The 8617-nt window shown below is 46.1% G+C and overlaps 1 non-coding gene across 1 annotated transcript; it reads right to left on the bottom strand.

Annotated features, from left to right (window-relative positions):
• Positions 1-3107: 3107 nt before the first annotated feature.
• LOC144947224 (U6 spliceosomal RNA) lies at positions 3108-3213 on the bottom strand. Its single transcript, XR_013640010.1, has one exon. It is a non-coding gene; the product is annotated as a U6 spliceosomal RNA (small nuclear RNA).
• Positions 3214-8617: the final 5404 nt, after the last annotated feature.

Raw genomic sequence — 8617 nt, 5'->3', positions numbered from 1 at the left:
TGGCTGGTGGTAAATCGTCATGTCTAGAATGGTCTTTTTGTGCGGTGTTTACATATGCCTATTGTGTTTGCAAAAATATTTTTACTCTAGCAGTAAGGGAACAGTCCGCGGTTATGAGACCTACCACCTGGAAAAAAAGGCCAACGGACAATTTGTCACGACAACCATCTTCCCCGCACTAAAAAGAGGGGAATTATTTCGACATTTAAAAAATGTTTTGAATTGTAGTTCGCTCAGCCACTTATCTCACTGCAAGGGGCCTCTCCACTTTCTTTATATTGACGTGCTGCAACCTGAACGCAGATGGAATTGAGGGTGGTGACGAGGATAATCACGATGACGAGTTAATGGGGATGTTAATGCAAGCGGAGATGACGGTGCGGTTTGAAGGGCTCACGTCCGGCGCTCATCGCGTGGTGCTTGGTGTGTTACGCGGGCGTGGGGAGGAGATCCCACAGCCAATAAAAACACGCGTTTAAAGTGACCATGTAAAATGCCTTGTGATAAATGTCCAGGATCCGAATGGCGTCCAATCGGGGAAAAGCTGTGAAAGATAGAGAGAAAGAAACTGAAGACTGCAGTTTGCAGGGCTATGATCACAGGAGGTCCACTTAGCTGAGAGTGAGATTCTAGGAGAACCATTGGCTGAAGAGACGGCGATTCGTGAGTTTGGAAGCGCCGCACTATGAACGTGCAAACCATATTCGGGGGTAGTAGGGGATTTTTTTGGCGATCGGGGCTATGTAAGGCGACGGGTGTCCAACGCAGATCGGCAGTGCGTACACACCGGGACTGAACACTGACTGTCATTATCGGAGCGGCCAAGGACAAGAGAAGAAAGTGGCAGAAAACGAGAGAAAAAGGGCACGGAAAACGGAGATCGTGTAGGTAATGTTTGTTGAACTTCTTTCGCATCGTACGTAGCTAACCATGCTAATCGGTGCGGGGGAAGGACAACAATCTAAACATAAAGCGGTTCCAAGAAATTCGTTTTCAATCAAGATTTAAAATTACATATCTCCAGTGGCTTCCTAATATCGGAAGAAAGAACGTCCCAGACGGGCGCACATGCGCATCTGAAAGCTGCGCGATGCAGTGACCCGTCATTGTTCGATGGTTAGCTAAAAGCGGCTGCAAGGATGACCAATGGTATAGCCAGGGCCAGTGAGAGTGATGGCCTTGGCGGGGCAGCCACGGATAAGCGGCCTACAGCAAGAGTAGTGGCCGTAGCGTGCGCATAGAGTGGTCTACACTGAAACTCACTGCAGTACGAGTTGATAGCGACCATGGGACAGGCATGCGTAATTATACCAACGGTATAGCGTATTCATGTCGAACACTTGCATAATTAGGTTTTGTGAAAGACATTGTAAGATTGTTGAGAGTTGCTCCACCCACGATCTTACGGTCACCTCTTGTAAAATAGCTCTGATTATATTTAGATTTAAAGCTTTCGTGACTGCAGGGATTCATCTTCTTGGTTCTTTCGGTAAAGTCACGTAGAAGGGAAGTAATAAAATAATAAAAATAAAACATAATAAAAAAATTCTCACGACGTTTCGGCCACAACGCAAGCAGCCGTCATCAGGTGATGACCAGGTGTGTCGGGGAGACCTGAGGACGGCTGCTTGCGTTGTGGCCTAAACGTCGTGAGAATTATTTTATTCTGTTTTATTTTTATTATTTTATTACTTTTCTTCTACGTGACTTTACCGAAAGAACCAAGAAGATGAAGCTCTGATTATATTACAAAACGCATAATAGTCGCGTGGTTGTAAATAGGTTGCTCAATAAGTGCGTCGTGGATGTGTTCACCATGGATGACATTCTCTGAAGTATGTTCTCCTGGATTTACTTTTGCTGTGCATTGAAACGTCTGTACGTACCGTTAACGATATTCATCACCTGAAAAGTGGATACAAAAGACGGAAGTGACTGCGGTGTTAATGTGTTTAATGTGAAAAAAGGGAAACCTATTATCATATTTTGGTACTGTCAAAGGAGAACCCATAATGTGTTTAATGTGCTAATGTGTGTGCCCCACCACCGGTAAAGACTGTTATATATGAAGCGCTAAACACCAGCCGATCGCAACATTTATTAAAAGCTTTATTAATTATACTTGTAACAAAAATCTGAGTAATTTGTAGCTTTTACTATCGGGCCCCAGGATTGCATTGCTAAACAAATGGAGTGTGCCTTGTGCTCGCGTGAACAAATCTACCCACAATTGTGTGCCAGCAACATTTTAGAATTTCAGTATCAATGAATAATAACTTTTATTTAGGAGTTTGTCTTTTGCCCAATCGGTGCTATTTTAGGTAACTTCACGTACCAAATTTAAAAACCGGTCTTGCATAAAATATAAAAAACGTTAATTTTCATCAGACCACAAGGTATAAAGTGTAACTCTTATTATCCACTCTCCAACTCTTATCCACTCTGACCTCTCCTTGTGATGTGCAGAAGGGACATTGCCCAAAACGTCGCCTATAATATATTTTCCGATTAAGGCCACAATGATCTTGATCAATGTAGGTTTTTTAGTATACGTACTTTATTTACCCAGAAAAAAAACCCATCGACTATTTAAGGGAGGGCATCTGCTCGGTTTTCGCAGTAGGGGGCGACGATTGCCAGATTTTTTTTCCACTTAATGAAATTGCGAGGACTTTTTTCTAATACGAGGACAATCACACCGACTTCGAAAGACGTCACGCGATCTTTAAAAGGTCACTGTGAAACAGGACGGGCTCGTATTTCATGGTTGATACAGTATTCACCATGATTAAATCCCTTTGTCAGATCGCGGTTGGATGGAGGGACTGCCCACGCCGCGTCAATCATGGGGGTTATTTCGCCATACTTCATCACGCCAGTCGGTGTGAAATTGTTAAAATCACAGCTACGCTGTTACGGGGAAGGGATTACTGTATTAACGCGTGAGAAGTCGTGTACACTTTTGCTGTCCTGTGCTGATTGAGCCCAAATGTGTTCGTCGAGTTCTCGCCTATGAACATCGGGCAGCCGAACGGCCTTGGTTGAAATATGTATGCTGAACTTCTTTCGCACCCTACGTAGCCAACTGTGCTAATCGGGGTTACGGTGAAAATATTTAACACTTCGAGATGTTTGCGTGTCGTCCTTGCGCAGGGACCATGCTAAGATTTTCTGCATCGTTCCAATCTTAGTGTATGTACTGCCGGAGCAAATCGATGTTGACGCTGCTGAAGAGCGTCTTAAAAATCGAAGCCTGTCCACAGTGTGTCTGCTTAAATACTTCTGGAAGGAAAAAAATTAACCCGTAAAAACAAAGTTTTTCACTCTAAATCCTTTATATGCGTGGCGGCTAGAATCCTCTCATCCTCTGGCTTGAGATGGCTGCCACCTATGGGTCAGATGATTGTCTGCCAGCATTAAGCAATTGGTAATTAAATATTTTTAAAAATTCCCTAAACAGTGTAAAATTTTGGGAAAAAATTCACGAAAAAAATGTGTCACGCACAATGAGTCTGTGTGCAAAATGTCAGCTCGATTGGATCACGGGAAGTGGGTTAAAAAACGACCGAAAGATTTGCACGGTCGTAAGCAAGCAAGCAAGCACGCAAGCACGCAAGCAAGCAAGCGAACTTAATATAAAGGATTTAAAAATGAAGAAACGCACGGCTTGACGGGAATGCCCGCAGGTTAACGGATTGAACGTGTTCACGTGATGGAAATGTCTGTGTATTCGTTTTTTTTGTTCACGGCCCTTCGCGGAAACTGCGCGGGGTGGGCATTCGGCTGCGGCGCACGGCAGATGCGGCTAATGGCTCCGTCCTGTAATGAGCCCGCGGATCGCTCCCTCGGGACAGGCTCCTGGCTGGAAAGTCCAGGAGACGGTGTCAATCAATACCCAGAGTCCCCGGCCTCAGCCGCAGAACGCACAGAACGCGCGCGGCTAGAAGGCGGGGTGGGGTGGTTGCTCGGCCACTACGCTCGCTCGCTCGCATTTAGAGACACGAAGTTAAGAATTTGCGTCCCGATTCATGGCTCTGCATGCCCGGGTCGCCTTGATCATCCGGCGTGTGCACGCGTGCGATGTGTCGTTAGAAACGGGTGCTCGTGTGTGCATGTGGGCAAGCCTTCGCGGTGAGGAGCGGTGGCGTGTTGGTTGGCGCACTCGGCTACGAAGCCGATGTGTAAATATCATCCTTGGGCAAACGAAGGCTGCCGGGCGTGGTACTGGCCACATTATCCCCCTCGTGCTCTGTGTCGGTCTTTTTTTAAATCCTTTATATTAAGTTCGCTTGCTTGCTTGCGTGCGTGCTTGCTTGCTTGCTTACGACCGTGCAAATATTTCGGTCGTTTTTTAACCTACTTCCCGTGATCCAATCGAGCTGACATTTTCCACACAGACTCGTTGTGCTAGACAATTAATGTTCGTGAAAAAAAATTCCCAAAATTTTACACTTTTTAGGCAAAAAAAATTATTTTACATATATTCAAATAGAACTCATTCATGGCTTTGGCTGAACGTCACAGTATAAGAGCCCAGAGCGTAACCCCTCCACAGGCCGTGGCGGAGTAGCGCAGTTGGTAACGCCCTCGCTTCCCATGCCAAAGGTCGCGGGATCGATCCCCGCGTCCTCCACAGGCGAATGTATTTTTAAATCCTTTATATTAAGTTCGCTGCCACGCATATAAAGGATTTATAGTGAAAAACTTTGTTTTTACGGGTTATACTTATTAATATATAGAACTTGGCCCAATAATATACATAGTACAGGAAGATGCATGTTGGTGGGTGCGGAGTGAATGTTGGTGCGTGATTGTGCAAGTGTGGATGGGTGAGTGTGTCTGTGTACGAACGTATTTACGCGCGCGTATGTTATTGTGTACGCGTGTGGGTTCACGCGTAAGTAACGAACTCGTGTTCCCCCAACACCACCTGCACGCCGAATCCACCTGACGTGCCCCGCCTTGCGCACATTCGGGACGAAATGCTGGAAGCGACTCAGGCACTCGGCTTGGAGGAATAAAGAAATCATCTCGTAAGGTGGTCTCGGACGTGCACGACAGAGCAATGTGTGCCCTTGTCGGAAATTTAAAACGAAAACAAAACTACTTTTTATTTCACCGGGTAAGGCCCACCGAGCCATATTGCTCTGTTTTCAGAAGCGACCTGGCCACAAATGATAGCTCAACGAAGTGGCTTATCAAGTGGAAATTTACAGCGGCCAAATACTCGAAACGCCGTGATTCTGGATGTAGAGGGGAAACCGGAAGATCCGGAGGAAAAATCCACGCGACCACGGGGAGAAACATGCAAACTCCAAATATACAGCAGGCGTCAGGGTCGGGATCAAACCCACGACCTCCTGTATACCAGGTGAGGTAGTTAACATCTCGCCACCGGTGGGGTTTGCACGTTTGGCGAGTAAAAGTGAGCCCTCCGCGAATCGAGGAATTTCGTTGCTTAAGGAAGAATTCGGAAACACTTGCAACCGGGATGATGTCGCATTGCAACTAAATAATGACGACTAGAAACGTGGTTGAATAAATGTGTCTTTCTTCCAAACAAGTATGCATTAAGATTATCCATCCGCCCCTGTGTGGATCTATGGACTTTCATCATCAGTCATGATCAATCCACTGCTGAATGAAGGCTTCCCCAAGCCGTCACCATCTTACTTAATTGTGAATTTTCAATCCGATTTCCCGCTTTACTGTTCCGATGGTTACGTCCTCAATGATTCCGATGACGTCTTCAGTGATTGTCGAGTTGTTCGCTGGTTTCTGTTCTCGTTATTTTTCTAATCGTTTTTTTTATAAACACCGTGGCCTCGATAGCAAGCAAAACGAACCAAACCTCTTAACAGGCGGGGCCAAGGTCCCCTCCTTGACCCTGGCCCGGAATTAATAACCATAAATAACATGAAGTAAAACAAATTGCTCCCTGCGCCATAAATCACGCGGGGTTCTTCAGCCGCGTCCCGCTGAGACCTTCATCTCGGCGTGGAGACCCCCCCTCCCCCCACGTATTGAGGTTGCAAGCAACGCGAGTCTCCAGCAACTCCAGTCGACGAGAGAGAGACAGCAACCAGGGGGACAATCGATGGCGAATTTGTAAGTGCCATCTTTTACTCGGAGTGTGGCGAATGTTTACAATGCCTATTTTTTGCTGTGCCAGATTTGTATCCGCTTTCAAAAATCCTATGTTAAACTAAAGATATATACCGTACTTTGTTGTGTGATCGTCCTCGGCCAAGATCCGCTGATCGATGAAGGCCTCCCACAAGCTGTCACCATCCCTCACCATTCCTAATCCATCGAGCCAGCACCTGCACACGAGCTGATCTCATCGCTCCATCTCCTTCGGTAGGTCCCCGGTGATCGCCCCGTTCTGGTGAGGCCATCTCTGCTCACGCGCACTTCAATCCTTGCCGATAATAACGTCGGACAGTTCACCGGCATCGGTTCAAGCGAGGCCTGGCTGCCGATGTGAGTCGGCGTCAAAGCCGGTCCAGATTTGACTTGTCTTGAATGAAATCTATTCAAGTTATGCGTTCCCAGAAGGCCTTGTAGCTGATGGGATGTGTTACAAAAATGTGTATGCAGGTGTACGGTTTATTGAATTTTATTTTGCTCTGCTGTCACGACGCTAGTTCTAATTTCGTGTTCTATTTCTTAGCAATCAATATGATGTATTTTTAACGGTGTTTTTGTTGTGTTTTTTGTTCATCAATAGCGCCTCATTCTTGCACCGCGCTACTCGTTTCGTGTTGTCCTGTGTTTAATGTGCTACAGAGCAGCACTTGCTTTTAACTCGGCTCTTCCTGAAGAGACCTTGACTCTCAATGGGTGCTTTGCCGGGCTGTACAGGACATGGTAATGATGGGTGAATATTGACTTGAGATGCTGCTTCTGTGGTTGGGAATGGCCCTCCTCATCCTAAAGCATGAAGCGGTTGATGCTTCCTCGCCCAACTGCAGTGTCATAATTGGGTTTCCAATTAGAGGAATGAGATGACTCATGACTACGAATACAAAATGTCCTTATTATCGTTTGCTTCGTTATCGCACATTTTATTCATAAAAAAGGTAATACCTTGTAAGTGTCCTTGTTAGATGCATAATTTTAAGTAAGTATTTTTATCTGTCCTTTTTTCGAGAGAAAAAAACACTTTTTCACTCGAATAAGCCTCGCGTTTTATCTTATTAATAATCGTGGAACAAAGTGTCACTTTTGCAAAGTACAAATCTCACAGGAAACCGATGGTGGTGGCAGTGCTGCTGGCCCATCGGGGGCCTTCCGCAGAAAATTATTTGAGTGGAACTCTTTAAATGTACACAATTCTAGTGAGGTGCCAGAAAGGATTGATGAGATATATTATATATTGTGGGTTTTCATGAGATGAGATAAATGTAGAGATCAATAGATATTCGGTGAGATGAGAAGGGAAATGCAGACGTGATGGAGATGCATTGTCTTTTCGTGCTAATTAGCTCATGCGGTCCTAAGCCTTTGCTTGGCTTGCTTATGCCTAGCGCCGCCACTGCAGCGAACCCAGTATGTATGTTGCACTTCTTTCACACCGTACATAGCCAACCGTGATAATCGGAGGTGCGACAGGACAGCTGCTGTGACTCGATGGATAAAAGCCGAAGATTTGGCAGGTGAACAATCGAGATACGAGGACAGCCATCGAGTAACATACATTATCAGGCTCGCGATTAAATGTTGAGGCTCCGTATAACCGTGCTTGTAAGACCCAATTGTTTTGCGTTTTTGTTTATACACACGATCTGTCCATGTGACATTTAGACCAACGGAGTGACCAAAGAGAATGCGGCGACAGCTTGGCGTGGCACGCATCGGGCAGTGGGTTGACCGCGGCTAACGACGACGACGATGATGGCGCAAACAGAAGCTGTAGAAACGATACGGTGGCGAAAACGAGATGAATAATTATATAATCGGTCAGCACGGCTTGGAGACGGCGGCGGTGTTCGTGATGATGGCCCGTGCCCGCAGCTCGCGTTGAGTGCCGGCTCTGATTCCCTGCCACAGGGGACACGGCGGCATCTCCGCTCACTGCACAGCGAGGCGATTTGTCATACGAAGCGGCGAAACGCGTAAAGATATGCGGGGGTGGTAGTGGGTGGTGGTAGTGGGTGGTGGAGGGAGGGCTGGGAACTGGAAAGGGGGGGGGGATATGCTAAATAGATGTAGACGCCGTATAATATCACGCGGCGTGCTACTCCGCTCTGCATGCGTGCAATGATCGATAACTAATAGATGATTTAGCTCACGATAGTGCCCGTAAGTAGAGATGCATGTTCTTCGATTCGTATATGCACGTGCAGCTAATTGTGGATGAGAAAAACAAATCTGACACTTGCACCTGAATCTGACTTTTCCTGGCTCCTGTGGCTGTCGATAGATGCAACCACAGGAACGTGGTCACGTGGAAGAGGCTTTTCTTCATTCCAGCTGCAGAGTGCTCTTCGAGAAAAGAGACGGTGAGATTTTTAATTTGCATTATTTGTAAGTGGCCTTAAATATTTTGCGGGGATTATTTTAAATGTTTACGAATATCTTAATTGTTCCTCATTCTGGCTTAATGGATTAATCA

Source organism: Lampetra fluviatilis, chromosome 2 (genome assembly GCF_964198595.1).
Source record: "Lampetra fluviatilis chromosome 2, kcLamFluv1.1, whole genome shotgun sequence".
Classification (NCBI taxonomy): domain Eukaryota; kingdom Metazoa; phylum Chordata; class Hyperoartia; order Petromyzontiformes; family Petromyzontidae; genus Lampetra; species Lampetra fluviatilis.
Note: the sequence above shows the minus strand (reverse complement) of the source record. Positions and strands in the feature narration are given on the sequence as shown.